Genomic DNA, 19764 nt, shown 5'->3' with positions numbered 1-19764 from the left:
TGTGCTTTGTTTGGGATGATCATTGCTGGATTCTTGTTGATTTTAAACCAGGTTTGGGAGTCGCTTACTGACTGGCATATTTCTTCTAGGCAGCAGCAAAAGCAGCACTTCATACAAGCCCTTGTAGACAATTTTAGATAATTTCCTTCCTCTATGCTATTTTAGGAAATATATTTCAGGAGCAAACACTGAAAAAATTAATAAACAGCAAATGAATGTTTGTAATGCGAAAAGAATCTACACCATTGTATCCAACAATTTCAAGGCATAACAGCAATGAGGATTTCATTGCAGGTATTCCTGGTGATTAATAGCCAGATGAGTTTTGTTGACTACTGCAAGCAGCAGTTCCTTTCAGGCTGTCAATAATCCCTGAAATACTTTATTAGCTCAATTGCTGTTGCTGTAATGATATTAATTTTGATTGAATGCCATTTGTGCCACCCTTTTGAAGGCCCACAGGTACTGATGTGTGACTTGAGATTCAGGCTTTTCACAGCTTTCCTTATCTGCCATTTCATTTTATCAACTGCTGACTTTTTATGTGTAAGTATGTATCTATAGATCAGAAAAGGCAATTGGAACCATGAATACAGGCATTTACAACAAAATGTGAACTCAGATCTAAAAGTGATAACAACACAGGTATTAAAAAGAGTGGAGCTAATGCAGGTGCACTGGCATAGAACATCACAAACAATGCCAAGTCTCTGTGAATAATCCACATTTTCATTGTTTGTGAGAACCACCTAACAGGGTATAGCTGTCCTCAAACACATCAGTGCTGAAAACTTGTATCCAGTATTTTAACACCAATAGGACAAAGCAACATATCACTATGGGAATCAGCTGGAAATCTGAAGTCTTCAGTAGTTTATCAATTCTTTGCTGGCAGGAGAAATTTTTACATTTATCTCCTTGGAAATGGAAAAATAAAAAATGAAAGTTTTGAGATGTGTGAGAAAGTGTTGTTTTTTGGGTTTTTTGTGCAATAAAATCTTATCCCTTTACCACACTCTTTATGAGATTAAATGGTTTGTAAGCACATTTATGAAAAGGGCTATATAGTGGGGTGACCTACAAATTCTCCACCAGTCTTCACATACCCATTTCAGGGGTAAGACCAGATGTGATAAACAATCCCATCAGTGAGAACTTTACCAGTGTCTAAGGATTTTCACCAGTCATGTTCAATCCACACCTAACTTAGGACCCACCCTGGTCTGTGCAGCAGGCAGAGTCATGGCCAGGCATGGAAAAGAATTCTCTGAACCTCCTCAGGTGCATTTCAGCAAGGTGGCTGCATGCTCCCTTTGGCACATTGTGCATTTATTGTTTGTATTGCATTTATTGCATTACATGATGTCAAATACACTGCTCTTTCCTAAATAGTAAATATTGATGGGACATAGATAAGAGTCGTGGCTCTAGGATTTGGGAGTCCTGGATATATTTTAACTTTGGTGGCAACTTTGGGTTTTTCCCCCTCTTGGGGGGACAAAGACTCATTTACTCAGTTAAACACACCCATCTCAGAACCACAGGTGCTGGTGTGGAGGAATTGAGAGCAATGCTCCCCAAAAAGAATCAGCAGTGATTGCACAGGCAAGCATTATTCTGGTCGCCAGGTAGAACAACAATCTGTATGCATACTTGATATGCAGACACCTTATAAATAGCTAATAAATGATTAAATGAAATTGCTGTTTTCATAATGAATTAGTACAAGATCTGTTGTACATAATGTTTGGAATATTTAAATGGTTTAACATACTCCAGTTATAAGTACTCTGCAGCTGGCTCTTACAACACAGAATCATCACTTAAGTATTTTTAAACTGTTTATATGTTTCATTACAATATTCCAGAACTTGTATATCTTCTTTTTTTTATATATAATCATTTGTAATTGCTGAGGTCAAATCACAGACCAGTTCTCTGACAAAAAGAAACCAACAATGGTTCCCTCTTTGGGCAGAATGGAACAGAGCAGAAAAGGGGGCTTGATTTGCATCACACTTGAATATAAACTGCAGCAGCTGCTGCATTTGATCAAGATAAAATTTCTTTCCCCAAATCTCATTCTGGGAAGCAAAATGCCCTTTTTTCTAAATCAGCTGTGAAACTGAGCCTGGTTACATAACATACATTCTTCCCAAGTTCCCAACACGCTGTATTTGCCCAGGGGAGACTTGGATCTTGTACAAAATTTGTTCTGAATCTCCAGTAATTCTCCCCCAAATTTCCAGTGTCTGTGGAGCTACAACATATTCAGCGCTACACACCAACACTGCAAACACTTGAAGGATAAAGGGAAAAATTTGGCTGCTCCAAGATCATTCTTTTCCATTCTGAGGGATCCTTCCATACACATCTGTGTGATTCAGCCTCTGAACATGTGAAAACCTTGCACCAGGCAATTCTCCTCTTATTCCATGAAAAGGACATTATGGGAGATGGCAGTCAACATGCATTTTCCATATTTCCTATTGGCTCCATGTTTTGTCCAATCAATCTGTCAGAATGTGCACGGAACATGAGATACTGTGTCCTCTGGAAGTGCATGTCATTTGCTATCTGAATAAACAGGTGAAGAAAAGTGAAACAGCCCTGGTGGTGTCAGGTGAGGCAGTATTTCTGTCATCCTCATAATTGGCACACTAATCAGGGCCGTGAAACCTTTAAACCAAAGCAAAATAAAAGAATAAACTGGCTCTTAACACCAAACTAAAAGCCTTATCTCTACAGAAAAGCTCTGCAACAATGAAAAAAGCATTGCTGGCAGTCTGAGGCAGTGCCTGCACGCAGCAATGGTTTATACAAGTGCAGACAGAGCAATTTCTAATGAAGTAAAAGCAGAGTGAAATGGCCTCTAACCAACTCCACGGGCAGCACCACGTGTGTGGTACAAGCAGTGTTCTCTCACAAGGTGCACTGAGCCATGGCAAACGTGCATTATTTTACAGAGATACAATTTCACACACAAATTGCCACCACTCTGGTTCCTCAGCCATTATTGCAGTGGGACAAGTTTACCCAGGGCTGAGTTGAGCCTCTGAATTTTGAACCTGTCTCGCCCTTTCTGCAGTTTCATCACATTTTGCCTGAAAATAAGCTAGAAGGGCTGTGCCTCCCATTCTGCTAAACCCTGCATCTCATTTCCCTTCAGCAAATTTCCACAGCACTCACAGGACACCATCTATCTTACAGTCCCTTAACTACTTCTGAAATGAAGACATACTGACAAAAATACATGAATATTCATGAGATGAATATTGAAGAAACTGTACGTTTCTGACATATTAAAAACTAGTCCCTTTTCTTGAATTAGTATGCACTGAGTTTACAGGAATTAAATGAAATGGGGTGAGTTAGAATAAACTTTCATGAAGACCTTTGACAGGAGGATTCATATATGATAAACCTGCAAACATGTCAGCCATTGAACTTGAGGTATGTCAATGTCATTGGGTAGGATTTTGTAGAATTTACTCCTCCTAAGGGGAGATTTTACCAAAATAATTTACCCCTTTGGATCTTATACAGAGCAAAATATTTCTGCATCTCTCATATAACTTTATAGTAAAAGCACAGTAATTCTCTGTACTAGTATGGAATATCATCCCTGTTGCAACATACTAGAATTCTGTAATTCTGTCCTATGCTTTGGGTAAAGTGTCTCATTTGTACCAAAACTCCAATAAATCCTTTGATGTTGCCATAAGCAGGATGTCAATCAAAGCCAGACTGAATCACAACATCAGCTTCCCCAAAAACTTAGTTGCAAAGAAAAAAAAAACTAATTTGACAGTTTCCATGCATCCTCTGTTCAGCATTATTTAACTCTGCACTTCTGTTTTTGCCTCTTAACCACTCTGAATTAGGAACCATCAACTTCATCTGCACATTTTAGCATTTTCCTTCAGCACTTGGGTGCTTCCCCATGAGAATTTAATGTTTCATCTTGGTTTGTGTTCCCTGATAGCTTGGCAAAAGGTCTGAGGCTTTCTGATTTCTTCCTCAGTACTTCAGTCTTGCCTCAAAGCCCGTCTTTATTGCGCAGCTCCAGTGCCACACTTTGTGTGCACACACTCCCCTCACCCTGGCACTCTGCCTTGGTATTGCAGCACTTCCATCTCAGCGCTGTGCAGTTCCAGCCATGCACCTCTGCAGCCAAGTCATCACATCCAGGAGATTTCCTCCCTCCAACACTCTGCTCTGGTTCTTTCCCCCTGTAAATTTACAAGGCTTAGGGCAGACACAGCTCAGGCACTCAACACAGCTCCCAGGTAATGCATCGTATTCTCCTCCATCCCTCCAAAGTAAACGGGCAAAAATGAACGAATAAATGAATGAAGGAATGACCATCAGCTGCTGACACAGAAAGTTAAGGCACTGAGGTTTGCCCAGCTTGTTCTCTCTCTGTTATTCTGATACATCCAAAACCCCTGGGAGGAAACCACCATGGGAATTCTGTTGCTCCTGGCTGGGTCCCCTGTCCAGTGGTGCTGCCACCAGTACTGCTGGTGTAGCACTCCTGTCACTGTCATTATTTTGTGTCTGCATGGACCAATTTCACTCTTCTTCAAACCAAATCAAGCAATGTTCTTCTGTGTTTTCAGACAGAGGACACTAACAGGAGAATGACATCAGGCTTCACTTCTTTCACAGCACATCCAAGGCTAGCGTGTCTCTGTGATCGGTGCTGGAAAGAAATGGTCACACAGAATTCCACATTTTGACAGAACAACTCTTCCTGGGTCAGGAAATGATTGTTGCATGAGAAAAAAAATATACTAATAAAGATTAATTCATCTTTTTTTTTCCCAAGTTGGCCGCTTCACTGAGCATTCATGGAACAGTTAATACATTAGATATTCTCAAAGCAAAGCAAGCATCTCCTAAGCACTGAAAATATTTTTTTCATTAAATGCACAAAGTTGAATTTTTATATATGTCTGAAAAAGGAGATACTGTAACTTTGAGTGGCATATGCTAGATACAATCCATGTTTTTTATAAGTCAGTGCAGCTCAAAAGACATCAATCAAGATGTGCAGATTTATATAGCTGCAAGAAAGCCTTATACATGTATGAAAGTTTACACGAGATACTGTAAATATATTCAGCTCTCTTAACACCGTATTTATTTTTGTAGGGAAAAAAAAATCAATTTTTTTTTTTCTATTCCAAGATGCCTTCCTTTAAATAATTCGTTAAAAAAACAGTGGCAGGTTTGGGTTCAGTTTTTTCCCCTCATCTCAGTGATCCATTAGTTAGAGTTCCACCAGTAAATCACTGGTCAGTGAGATGAAAGAATCACATCAAGCCGTCCAACTTTTAAACCTTATTCTTTGGTAAGTGTTGGGCAAGAGAAAGAGGAAAAATACAACAAGCAATGAACAACATTCTTATTATGGCCCTCATGGTGTCCTGAAAGCAGCGGGGTTGGGAGATAATGGCAACATGCAGCTATTTACAACTTGTTAACCTTAATGCTGGGCTTGGAGAGCCAAACTGTCTGTGCACTAGCTGGCATCTTTCCTAAAATCTTGCAAGCCTTTGTGAAGCAGAGTTCTAGGAGTGCAAATCATCTTTTGGCACGACGAGCTCTCCCAGCAAGAAATGTTCCTTCTAGGGCCCGTGTCTGTGGAAAAGTAGGAGTCAGTGGGAGACAAACAGGCACAGAAGGGTGGCGGTGGGAAATGAAAATTGGCAAAATGCTTTCCAGTCATGTCGAGAAATGACAGTCCACGAGTAAATTCTTGCAAAAAGGAATGTAAAGAACATGAGATCTACCATTGCACCACTGGTATTTAAGATACACCCAAACACAACGTCAGTACAAAGCACGTCACAAGGCGTTTTCATTAACCTCCCACCAGCAGGCTGCATCACAAAAATCATTCTGCCTGAATGAGTGCATCCTTTTACATTTTGTGATATTTCAGCCTTATGCAAGAGCAGACCTGAAGTCTTTATTCTTGTCTTGATTTACCTTTCTGGTCAGCCACGCTGTTACAAATGCCATGGCTGAAGCCTGCTCAAGAGGATTCTGCACATGTGCCAGGTCAGAGATGGATTTTTATTGGGTCTGCCTCATGAAGGAGCTTGCCCAAAGCCTGAAAGTTTAATGTCCAGCTTAGCCCAAGGACATAAATCATGCCTTTTATGGCCACAGCATGTCCGTGCATACACATGGGCCCGCATCGGCTTCTAATAGGAAAAAAAAAAGAATAAACTAAAATGCACATATACACACATCTTCAAAAAACTACTCAGCAGCAGATAATCTTTACAAAACATTAAGAAAATTCAGCAGAAACATCAATCCTTTTGGTGTGATGGTGATTTTACTTTGGAGCCCTGCTTATTTCCAGTCTGACAATGAATTCAGATTGGCAGTCCTGTACTAAGCTGGTGAGATGATGTTGTGAATGGCAGTGTCAGCTGAAATACACCCTGTTCATCATGATGAGGCTCTGTGAGTACAGCAGTTTGTTCTGCATGTTATTTGCAGAGGGGGTGACCTCTTGGAAAGCTGAGTGGCTGTGAAACCACTGTTGTTGTGTTCAACAGATGTGGGTGGGACACAGCTCACCTTTCCTTATTCTCCAAGTTTTCACAGCATTTGCGTTTCACTGAGGAGCTACACCAACCAAAAAATGCCAGAATTCACCCCAAATACAACAAAACTGTCCTTCCCACTCCTTTTCTGGAGTTTTCTGAAGAAACAGGAGATATTTGGCTGCAAAACATCTTCAGCTGAATCTTAGGTGACCAATTAAAACCTTTCAAGGATCAAAGTTTTTGACAAGTTAGTTTAGAAATACTTATCTGCCTTTTATCTTTCAGTGGTATGTTCAAAACCATTCCCTTTATTGCATCTGTAATGCTTCAGATAAGAAAAAAATGATGAAGCAATTTCATCACAAATGATGAGTTTTTATCAGCATTGCTGCTGGGTCAGTCAAGCTTGAGTGAGTAGTCAAGGGTATGAAGTGCCTTGTGGAAAGGCAAACCTTTAACCAGGCCTCTACTGTCACTTGTAAATTTACCAAAAAATGTAACTTCTTTTTCCTTTTTTTTTTTTTTAATTCATTTATTCAATCTACAAACCTTTTATTAATTCATTTTCATTTAATTGAGGAAATCAGAACACAAGACCCTCCAAATTGATTATCTGTTCAGGAAGGGGTTTTTCTGGCACTGCACTGGTTTTTGAAATCTAGAAATGAAGGAAACATTTATCTCAGGCTTCTTCCCTTTAAACTCAGATCATTGTAGTCATACCTAAAAAATTCTCCAAACAGTGAATCTGGTTCTGATTTTGCAAACAGACTTACTTTAATCCTACTTTGTATTTCAATGCACAATGCAGCAACACAGATCATTTAAAGAGAAACAGCTTTTTGGTTTGTAAATCATCTTCAGGGCTTCTGCTTCAGAAGAAGTGTGCAGATCACTCACATTCATCTTCCCTTTAACGACTGCTCCCAGTAGAATGTTTACAGCTTTTTTAACCTGTAAATCTGATGACTCTCTCAAGAGATTCATTAAAAACTTGAACAGGATTTTCTTCTCCTACAACAAACAATACTCTGATAACACTTTCTAATAATGAACACATTCCAAGGGAAATTGAAAATCTGTGATTTCCCTGTGGTCATAGAGCCCATACATGGTATCTTTGATGGTAACTATACATTAAATTACACTCTCTTGCCTAGATATGCTTGAAATTATGGATATTTGAAATTTGTTTAGGATAATTCAAATCAGGGGAGGATCAGAACAACTATATGTGTTTTGAATTTCTGGGCACCATCCTTTATTTGCATAACTTTTACTGCAGTTTCACCAATGCAAAACAAAACAGAAACAGTTCATATATATGTACCTCACCCAGAAGATTTAATATAAAGTTTCTACACTGAACAATTGCAATATGTTAACTAAAAGAGCATGGATTAGGACTGGAGTGGTGTAAGTAGCTCACTTTATGTCCAAAGCTGACCATGGACAGTGCTGTGTCCTATTCCTGACCATCAGGCAAGGAGAAGCTTTTGCTGAATTCCCATCAGTTCATTCTGGTTCACCAGGGCATTTCAGTTCTAAATCTTTATCTCGTAAGATAGCCATCTCTAAATACAAGACGGAATAAAAGTAATTGGTAAATGTTCCCAGTCGGCGGCAAAAATAGAAACCGAAATGATAAAGAGTAACTGAAAACCAGTTCATCCCCTCCTCCACACAGGGAAAAAATGGCAAAAAATTATTTTCTGCTGGAGATGACTAATTATATTGACATTTTTTATATTCAGCACCATCAGGGTTGATTGTCTCAAAGCAAGCCTAAGCCCCACGTTAAAGTGCACTCTAAAAAGCAGAGTACATTGTACAGATAGCTTGCTAGGGCTCAGGTTTTTCCTAAAGAATATTCTGCATAATTAGCAGATTCTACAACATTTTGTAGATCAACACTTTATTATTAAATTTTCTAGTAATGGAAAAGCAGTCCCTACATAAGGTACCTCCTGGAACTCAGGGAAACTTTGATTTAGCTTCTTGGCCTACCCAAGATTTCCCTGTACGCCATCTGCTCTTTTCATTTATTTAAAATCCACATCTGCAGGGTTCTGAAAACATCAGGCTGAGAGTGTCTAATGGTTCAAATGCAATACAGCCCTTACCACACGTTCATTAAGATAAACAATTAATTAGGATAAGCGGTTTTCATCAATGGAATCTGAAGCAAACAGTCCATAATTGTGGAACAACTACGCTAAATGTCCAACCTACTGCATGCAGCAGACATTCATTGAAATATTTAGTAACACCTGAGTATTTTTAAGGGGAAATGTTCTTTTGCAGACAGCAGAAACAAAATGGTACAGCAAGAGTCAAGGATGGAAAATACTGAATTAGTACTTGCAGTATTCTGCTGAGCTTTCAGTGAAAATTGGCCCAAATAAACCAACACAAACCCACGGAAGTAATTTTCAATCTAAATTTCAGCTAAATTTAGAATAGGCAGTATTATGATCCTTTTAGATGTACAAAAAAAACAGCAATGACATCATGTTAGACAGACAGCATGGGAAGCAAGTGAAACTACCAGAAATGAAGTTTTAACAACAAAAATCATGAAATGCTTGTTCACATTCACGCACCTTCATTGTTGCTTCCCAGCGAACAATTTTTGTTTGACTGCCTGTTTTGACAAATAATTCAATGATAAAACAACAAATAAATTAGAACTTCTGTAACCATAAATATTCTTTTTAGAGGATTTTTATGATCCTTGGTTTCATTTGTAGGGATCTTTTATTATATTTAATCAAAGTAGCTAAACTTCTGCCCATAAAAGCATTGTCTATTCTCAAACTGATTTGTTCTCGTATCCTCCCAGCCACACATTGTTAAGTCCCTCTCTAGAAACTGCATTTCTTGCATTTTTCTGTAGGGAATCTGCCAATCAACCTCCAGTCACTCTTGTAGTCAAGAGCAATAAACCATCAACATGAAGCATCAGCAGAACACTCCTCACAAATACAAACAAAATTACACTCAATCTAATGTGTCCACCCCAGAAAACCCTCAGGAAAAACTGAATTAACAAGTTTGTCTTACAGCTCTGAATGTCAACTAATGTAAGTTTTGTAGGACTAAGGGAAAAGAATCAGTCTCAGGTTCTCTTGCCCTCAGCTCTGTTAATAAAGCTGAGGCTTCTGCTTTCCAGTTGGCCTTTAAAGAAGAACAAAAATGAACAGCAGGGTTTCCTCGGAAAGAGAAAGGAAACTAAAAAGGATTTTGTAGATCAAAAGCAGTGCTTCAACCTGTATTCAGAAGGGCCCTGCTCAAAGTGAAGAGATGACTTGTTGAAGGCAGCCTTGTCTCTATAACCTCAGCTGAAGGAGGCCTCCAAAATTACACCAAATAGCACATTGTGAGCCAGGAATAGCAACCAGTGCTGAGATCCAACCCAGAAATAACAGCACTCTGCTCACTAGTTGGTTTCTCTCCTTGTCCTGTTCCTCTCCACCACCTGAACAACCAGAACAGCAAGGACAGAGCAAGCTCCTGAATTTGATCGAAAAATCACAGTTGCGACAAGGCAAAAAGCAGTGACCTACATAGAGGAGTCAATGTCTTTTTATAGAAGCACAGGGAAGTTCAGACTGGGAGACTCTAGAGAGTCTGTCTAGCCAAACCTGCTTCCAGCTTCTAAGTTACATTAGGCTGCTCAGGGCCTTGGGTCAAGCTTTGAACACTGCCAAGGATACTTCTGTATATTCAGTGAACATTTTTGTAGTGAGCGAAAAGGAGAATCCGCTTCAAGTATTCCTTTTTGGTTTACTACCAAGATTACCTAATGTGCTTGCAGCACTTCCAGTCACCGGGAAACTCAGTGAATAGAGGTTTTACATTCAGGAAACGTAAAGTGGCAAAGGAGCTAGTGCAAGTTAGCATGTAGAACTCAGCCTAAAATCACACTGGTATCAAGAACAGCAGGAAACTCCTCATTTTGATGGAAACATGGGACTCCAAATAGGCCTCCCATTTCCAGGGTCCTTCAAAAACTGAGTAGAACCTTCAAAAGCTGAGAAGGAAAATGGGAAAATGGCTGTTGGCAACCCACAATGGATTTGACGTTTCTCCCTCCAAAACTGTTATGGCTGAGGTTGTAAAAATGACATCAGTGAAAGAACATTAAAAAATAAAAGGAAAGGAGGAAAATCTGCCATAAATGTGGCTCAGAAAATGATGAATATCATCCTAAAACTGGTCTTATGGATCACAAAACAGTCTGTTAAAAATGTTAATTCCCTCAGCCCTCAGACTAAGAAATATCTGAGCACAACTAACTTTTGTGAGGCTCATCAACAGGTATTTTACTACCATAGTAACGCACTGAAGCTGTTTCCAAGAGCATCTTGAAATTTCATCATTTCCATTTCACTTCCCCTTAGAGGTTTCCAAAAGACCTATTTGTAGTGCCACGGTTTTACATAAGTTTCATATGTACATGTAACCACCTACACAGCACTTAAAGAGGTGTCCTGACCAAGTTATCCCTTTAATCACTGGAGCATCCCAAATTTTTCAGAAAGCAATTTCTGTGGGCTGATTAGTATCTCCATCAACCAGTGCCTCGCAGTTCAGCAGATCAGCAAAGTGATTTCTGCTCCAGTAATGACTGAATCAAGACACAGATCCAACACTCTGAAGTGGCTGCGCTTCCAGAATTTAGTTAATCCTGCAGTAGCCACACCTGCCAGCCTCTTCTAAATCACTTACTCTAAACCTTTTTCCAATGATTCCTTTCAATGCTTTTTTTTTAGTATTCATAATACAATAGAGCCTAAAAGTACTGTACCTGCCAAAATGAATTACATGTAAAGAACTGAGACTCTCCGCACTTTTTGCAGAGGCACGTTGCACAATTTTGGATTCAGACATTACTTTTTAAATCCTCTTTTCTTGTTAAGTGCACTACAACAAAAGCACACTGACATTAAGGGGACTCATAGCAAATGGCATTTTTATAAAGCCAGATAAAGTCTTCATCAAATTTAACAGGCAAATATTCTGGGGTTTATGTCTTCCCACTGATGTTGAACAATGACCAAAACCTGAAACCTGCAGGATAAAAAAAAGCCAAAGGAAGCAGCTATGGGGCAACTGACCCAGTATATGATGTTAAGCAGCCCCAAAGAGCAATAATACTTGCTTAATTAAGATTTATTTTTGTATTTTAAAAGCTCCCTACCCAATGATTCCAACGAGTACTACTCAAACAGGGAATTGGAGCCAAATTCCATTCATATTGTCAGGAACCTCCTGCTGAATGTGAGCTGTGGAAGGCAATGCCATCACAAAAATACTGTCCTAGCATTAAAAAAATTACCAGCACATTTACCTTTTTCTTCAGTTTAATGAATATTACAATGGATTTCAGATTTAACCCACAATTCCACAAGGAATCTATGATTTTATTAATAAAAGTAAATTATTTTCATCATAAATTCAGGTAAATTTCAGCCAGTTCTTCTCCTGTTTATAAACTTCCTTTGGTGTTTTAACTTCTGTTTGTTGTATAATTTTAGATTAATGGAAAATAGAGAGAATATTTCTTGTTTAGCGTAGTATTTCTTGTTTAGTGTGATTGTCCTATATGTAACCATGTCTTTTTCCAGTGCTGAGGGTTCCACTGCTTTTCCTGGACTGACTGGTTGACGTTTAACCATTTAATGAGCCACAAAACACAGAATGTTAAAAAAGGAGTAATTGGCCCCAAACTCAACCATCAAAGCACCAACTTTTCAGCTTCAAATAACGAATTTATTTCAAAGACAGTTGAGTCAAATTTAGAAGGTGAGAAAGAGCAGGCAGGAGTAAATTCAATTTACCTTGTTCTCAGCGATGGAAGAAAGCAGGAAATTTTAAGTTCTTCCATTAAAACACTGAAAACTGTTCAGAGAGCCCCTGGAATTCAGGCACCAGGGATAATTCCCGTCTGCACACAAGCTCAGGTTGCTCAGAGCCGCCGATGGCTCAGCACAGACACAGCCAGGAGGGCTCACTGCTCACAGGGCTGCCAGCACTCAACACATCCCACCTCATTCCTCAGCCAGAACACAACAGCTCCTGACCAGAGACACGAGTGAGACATTTCTTTGAAAGCATTCAAGTCTTTGATTTCTGGCTTTTTTAAGTGGTCAACTTTTTTCTTTTTTTTTTTTTTTTTTTTTTAATGACATGCCAAGTGTCTTTTTTCTCACCCTTTCTAGCTTGAAACACCTCAAGTTAATGTTCTGTGAACTGATCTCAAACATACTTTGCATTCTGCTTTAGGGTACTCCCAGTTCATGAAAATGGTTTTCTTTCTCTATGTGGATAAATCTAAACTGTGCAAGATACACCCTGATATTTGAATGAGCACTTGTCAAAAAACAAGTAACTGTAACTGACGGCTGATAATTCTGCAATTGTTTAAAGAGGGATTTTAAAGGAGTTTCTTGCTAAGAAATTGTGGTTTATGGTGTTGTCCTAGATATATTTAAAGGGCTTATATATGGTGGGGGAATATGTGAATACCAAAAATCTCATGGTAGTTCTACTTTTCTAGTCATCATCATTCCAGATTGATTACAAACAATTAGAATACATTTATTTCTCAGAATCCAAGGTCCCTTCTGTAACTTTCCCTCCTCAGATTTCACTAATGCCATAAACAACTGCACATGTACAAGCATATGGGTTTTTTCCTGAAGTTTCTGGTGGAATCATAGCAGATAAAGAAGTAATAACTGCCAATTGAGCTGCCCCTTGGTCAGAGGACGAGGCCTCTGTAACAAGCTAGGAGAGCAAAACTCTTGATTTACTTTATATATCACATTTTCTTCAATAAGACATTAAATTACAGGTCTCCTGAACATGAATTTTAAACAGAGATCTCTGGATGTACACTCAGCTGACAAGCTGATCTCCTGGAGGACAGTCCCAATTACCAGAAACTGTTTCAAAACCCTTCACTAGAATCCATTCATTCTGGGAAGCCTCAAGTGAGGACAAGGTAGGGAGATGAACAGAAAATGAATTTTACGTATTCTTTCCCCAATTTTCATCCCCAAAATCGTTACTGTGTTGCATTGCACTCCTGATTTTGATTTACAACACATTGCCACGTACATTTTCCAAGGGTCAATTAAATGGCTGACATAGTGAAGCCATTACTCCCTTTAATGATAGCTTTAGTTTCATCCTTGTATCCTCCATATATTTATAAATTACTGACAGCAACTATAATCTAAACAAACTACTACACTGAGGCCCTAAATCATTTGAGTTCAGAGTTATGTGTGCATGTTACAGCTCTTTAAAAGTCACCATTTAATGGAATTTCCAACTACTAGAGTTCTTCTGCACTTTTCTTTAGGGAATGCTAGGGCGTTCTCTTTGGCTATTTAACAAGTCTAGGTCTTTCATCAGAAACATCCCACAAGTCTTAGGAAAATCTCTTTCCAGTTTGTGAATCCAAATTGCACCTTGACATGATGCCTCCAATTGAAGCTAGGCTCCATTTCAGGGAGAAGAATACCATCACACCCAAGGAAAAGCAAAGATCCAGGTAACTGTGTGCCTGTCAGGACACACAACTCCACATCTGTCAGGAGACAGGGAGACACAAACTTCTATAACTACAAAAGCAATCACAGAACCTGGAGATATGACTAAACATGGGTTTAAATGATTCCTTCCATCAGCAGAGATGAAAACTCAGTCATGAAACCTCCTTTCTCAAGAGGATTATTTTTTAAAAAGTGAACTAATGAAATCTGAGTTACAGGCTGGAGGGAGAGAGTGGCTTTTTTATAACTGCTCCCCATGCTCCATTTGATGCAGTTCAGTCATCCCCCAAGCATTTCACAATTTCCCCAAGCATTTCATACTTTCCTTGGGGTGGGCATGCCTGTGCCTTGTGCCAGGGACTACAGCTGGAAACATGAGTGCATGTGGCTGCAGCGTGCCCACGTGTGAGAGCACGCATCCAGCACATCATACATTTCCATACATACACATTTATTTATTTAACAAGATGGCACAGTTGGTTAAATGAAATATGCTGTGCATAAGCATTATAAACTTACACTTGATTTTTTTCCCCTTTAGCATGTATTTCCTGCTACTTCAGTAGACAGCGTCGAGCGTACATAATTACTAATTAAATTCCTACAACAATAATAAAACTATGTCCTTAAGGATGTAACAGATAAACACTGATATGCAAACAGACTACATCACCAGTGACATCTCATTTCCAGACCGGCTTGGAGGAAGAAAATCTTCCCCCAAACAACCATATCACATCAAAGTAGAACACAAGGCAAGATGTTCCCTTGGCAGGAAGACAAAGCACAAGTTTCTGAGCACGGGAACTGCCACATCAAACCCCCCAGCAATGGCTTTAAAGACAGTGGGCACCTCTGCTCGTAATTTCACTGTTGAACTTGGAAGTCTCCAGTGACTTCAACATTAATCTGTCTCTCTAACAACGCATTTGGCTCTTTGATGGTCTGGTTACTTAGGTTCCTTATACAAGTTAAATTAAGGAGAACAGCAACCATTTAAAAAGAGCTTCCTTGTAAAGGTAGTAAAGCATTTGCTGTTAAACTGGCAGAGTTCTGCCACCCCTGCAAGCAAAACTGCTCGACAGCAATGCCTTCAATACCACATGGACATGCAGAACTCCTGAAGGACTGGCAGAAGTTAAAAAACGTACTTAATGTAAGGCAAAAAGCAGTTATGGGAGGCCCTGCTCCACTAGGAATTTTTTCACAAATTGCAGGAAGATTTGGCTCAGGCCATGTTGGATCAAGAAGGCTAAATCTTGCATAATCTATGGGAAATCATATATTTCCAAAAAGTGTCAGAAGTAATTTCCAACAGGATTTCACCAAGCACAACGACAACAGACTTCAAAGGAAAAGAATACTTAATTGTGACACAGTTTCTTACTTACTGTTAAAACTACCATGATTTGATTGTGTCCACAGACTAAATCCCACAGTGTTCTTCATCTGTATTTTAATTTCACATTAACTTCTCCTGACATCATATTACTCCCTGTGTATCTGCAAGGAGGATGAGTTTTCAAAGACCCAAGACAGACATGGTCACTGCTACTTCACAAAAGAAAGACAAATGCCACAAATTCCCTCAGCAAACTCTTTGCAGAAAGAGGTAATTGGGACAGAAGAATATTAATCTCCCCTAAGAATTTTTATGTAAATGGCAAACAATGCTCATTTATTTCATCCAGTCTAAAATATTTAGAATACAGGAAGCTGCATCTCGAACCCTGGCATTACATAGCATGAGCAACTGTACTCTTGGATCCACATGTATTTGTACTCCCAGGAAAAGGCTTTGGGATGCTTTAGACAAAGGAGCTGTGCGTTGTCCCCGCTGGCAGTCAGCTGGGGGGAAGCAGGATTGCCGGGCTGGCTGTTCCAGGTGAGCACCTGGCAAGTGAGAGCCAGCAGCATCCTCCCCAAAGGCTCCCAAAGGCACCTGGGTCAGACAATCAGCACTGTTCAAAACTGAAAGGCTCTCTTTGGCTCATTGAAAGGAAAACTTCATGGGTTAAGATGCAAGGTTTGGGATTTATTGTTCTTGAAACCTAACCCTCCAAAGAACTACCTGGAGCAGTGCCAAAGGCATTCGTTCTGACAGGGTGTGAAACTGAACAGAGATCTGACTAATTCCTGCTCGGAGCCAGTGCTGTCCTCCCTTAAGAAAAGCCCTATTGTCTGTTTAACAACCGCAGGGTCCTTTCAAATTCAGGTAGAAACACTCACCTGGATCCAAAAGGCCCTTTTGAAAGGTTTTCCGGGTTTTCTTTCCCTTTTAACCTCTCAATTTTTCATACAGGTGTTGTTTCCTGCTAAGCTTTCCATAAACTCAACAGCACCAAATGCTATTAGTCTTCATTGTTCTGGATATCTGTTTTTTCTTTTTCCTGTATGAATGTTCCAATTTAAGCTTGGAGCCGGTCCTTAAACCAGCTATTAAATTCCTAAGCAAATGGGTGTTTTAATGGAAAGGCTGACACACTCCTAACCGTGGGGCTCCACTATGAGATTACTCAAGTCCACCTAGAATACAAATGCAATACAGGACCACAGGTTCAGATCTTTGATCTCTTTTTTTTTGCAGAGGCTGTGATGTATAAAGCCAATTCCACTGTGCAGACAGTACTACACTGAATATAAATTATCCTTTAACTATAGAGAGGCTCACGTTTAAAGAAATGCTTCAAGAATGAACAATGCAGCCATGAAGTAGAGTTCTTCTGTAGCAAAAATACACACCAAGATCTGCATGGATAACCGTGGTTTCAAAGGACAAAATTTCTTCCATTGCTGTTGTTTGATAAAAAATAGAGTAAAATCTGGAGTATTGGACATACAGAAGTACAGTTGGAGCATACTCTTTCCATTAAAAAAGCAAGCTAGGAATACTTGCTTTATTGCCCAGATTAAGCATCATTCCCCTAAGAGGCATAAAAAAATGATTTTAAAATGTGGAAACCAACAGTCTCTACTGAATATGGCTTGAAATTTAAACATGTCTTTTCCAGATACCTCTTCAGAGAAAGAACCTTCTGCCTACTGAGCTAACACTAAGCTCCCTGGAGTTAAGCCATGAATATTCTAAACCTATCTCTTACAATTCAAGAAAAGTTGCCTTTTGCCAAAATAAAATGCTTAAGAGGAGTTCAACAGGCTTATACTGCTTTTCCTCATTTTATTTAAAATAAGTGTTTCCGTCTCAACTTCATGCCAAAAACACAGCAAGAGAGAGACTGAGTTCTGGAGATGTTACCTGAGATTCTGTACACAAATGGGGAGACAAATTCCTTCTGAGAACATCAGCTATGCAGGGCTGGTTTGCAAATTAGCATTTAACCAACTCTTTTGCAGTTACAGAAAGGAATGTTGAGGGTTCTCACACGGATTTCTCTGCTGTTTATATCAGTTTCTTAGGTGGTGCTCAGCCATGGAGCATCCACGCTCTGGGATGTTTCTCCGCACGCCAACTTTGTTTGTGTGTGCGTGAATGTTAGTAAATAAATAAATAAATAAACAACTTTGTTCCTTATCTTACCTCTTTTGACCTGTGCAATCTGCCAGATCAATGCTACTTCCACTGCAGACAAGAAAAAAGTTACAATTTATCTTTCACTTAATCTTTTTTGTTGTCCTCGGGCTTCCTTTCAGCAAGGCTTGAAGAAGGTGCTCTTTGTGGCTCAGTTCTCTGTGCCAGAATACGACTGAGCACAAAAAGAATGCAAGGGTGAGCTGATAGTATCTACTGTCCTCAGCTCTGCTTTGGTTCAATAAACTTGAACGTCTTCTCCCCTCCTCTGCCGATTGAGATAAGCAGCAACAATTACTCAAAATGCATTATCAACTCAAGCTCAAAAGGCACGATCAGCTGAGCCGACTGCATCTCTCCCAGCCTCAGTTTCCTTCAGTGTCCGAGAAGGGCAAATAGGTCCCTGCTTGCCTCTTGCCATGCACCTCGCAGCTACTTTACAGGCAACTACAGCCAGGCTGCAAAAGGAGAGTAGAAATCACACAAATCCTTCGCCTTCCACATCGCCTGCAAGGCTTCTGCCTGTAGCCTGCAGGCTGCAAGGTCTGTACCACGATGGCAAAAGTCACAAACCATCCTTCCCTTCCCCACACGATCACGTTCTCTCCTTGCCTTTCTGTGTTCTGCTCTCTCCTTGCCTTTCCGTGGTCTCCATGGCTGAAACCAAGAATTCACTGGGCATCACTGCAATGCCTCTAACCAATTCTAACTGTATCCAGAGCCTGAGTCAATTACAGCACATTTCAGCTTCATCTGGTTTGCATCCCATTCCAGCACTCCACATACACAGCAACTTTAAGCTTACAGACATCCCTTCATGGTTCAAGACAATCCTTCAATCAAAGAATTTCATTTACAATCCAGCATAGTTTCTGCTTTCTCTGCTCTCCACAGCAGCCTGGCATTTTGATGCAATCCTCATTTAATGCAATCTCCATTACAGGATTATGATCACATCAATAAAATGTTCCATATGGGGTTTTTTGGGGTTTATTTTCGCATCCCTCACCCCCTCTCATTAATAGTAAGCACTATATCTGCAAAAAACAACAAATCAAACAGACTGATGGGATGCTCTAGGGAGGTAGCGGGGGGTACACATTCAACAAAATGCAGCAGCCAATGCAAACTGCCCATCGGAGACCGAGCCCGCGGATCTCCTCATTCCGGAGCTAGGCGAGTTGCTCAGTGTCCGCGCCGTGAGCACACATCTGCGCCGCGCCGTGCTACCAGACTAAAAATAAATGCAGCTTTTGCAATCACTTGTGAGCTCCGTGCACTTTTCACGGGAGCAGACTTTCATTTGACTTGATCGGTTCCAGCCTATCCATACTGCTCTGGATGAACCGCTGAGGCTCTGCTTCCAATGCGGGGGGGGAGGGATGCTGGACAAAAGATATCACATAAAAGATACAAAAATCCCCCTTTTCCCCAAGCCCCCTTCTTACCTTAAGTGCCTTCTCTGCACAAGATGCCAATCTACATGGGCTCCTCAGCACATCATCAAGGCGTTCAGAGTAGTGAAGGCTGCCCCACTGCATGGAACTTAGACCGCTTTGCAACAGCAAATCCTCGATCCAAAGCACCAGCCGCTTCTTCCCATGCAGTGTGCCGAGCGCGGATCACACACGACTTCCACATAGGGAATAAAATTGTAAAAGAAACGGGGAGGGGGTGGGAAAAAAGGTATCCTAACTTTTAGGTAGCCTGAGTTTGTTTTATTTCTGTTGGATTTAGTCAATTATCTGCTTTTGCAGCCGCGAGACGACGGAAAGGCAGCCGCGCTCTGGAAGCCCCGCACCAGTCCGCAGAGGTCCGGCCGCGTAACCCCAGCTGCGCGCAGAGCCGCTGACCTCGGCGCGGCTCCGCAGCGCAGCCCGGCAGCCCTTCCCCGGCCGGGCGGCTGCGGGCACCGGAGCGCCGTGTCCCCCGCGGGGCAGCCGCCGCCGCTGGGCGCTCGCCCGGCCCCCGGCGGGGCTGGCCCGGTGCTGGCCCGGCTGGCCCTGGGGGCGCGGGCTGCGCTGCCGGCGGCGCCCCGGAGCCCGCGCTGTCCCGGCGGCGGCGGCGGCTCCGGCTCGGCTCTGCCGCGGCCGCCCGCGCC

General features: G+C 40.9%; 1 protein-coding gene across 4 annotated transcripts in view; it reads right to left on the bottom strand.

Moving 5' to 3' along the window:
• PCDH11X (protocadherin 11 X-linked) overlaps nucleotides 1-19550 on the bottom strand; it is a 419799-nt gene extending 400249 nt beyond the window's left edge. For 2 of the 4 annotated variants that reach the window (XM_063170837.1, XM_063170838.1), the window contains exon 1: nucleotides 19112-19550. The gene's annotated coding sequence lies outside the window, so the exon portion shown is untranslated. The remainder of the gene's footprint in view (nucleotides 1-19111) is intronic. The other 2 variants (XM_063170840.1, XM_063170839.1) reach the window with 1 other exon arrangement.
• Between the last annotated feature and the right edge of the window lie 214 nt (nucleotides 19551-19764).

This window comes from Melospiza melodia, chromosome 16 (genome assembly GCF_035770615.1).
Source record: "Melospiza melodia melodia isolate bMelMel2 chromosome 16, bMelMel2.pri, whole genome shotgun sequence".
Taxonomy (NCBI): Eukaryota; Metazoa; Chordata; class Aves; order Passeriformes; family Passerellidae; genus Melospiza; species Melospiza melodia.
The sequence above is the reverse complement of the archived record's forward strand: the minus strand, read 5'-3'. Positions and strand labels throughout refer to the sequence as shown.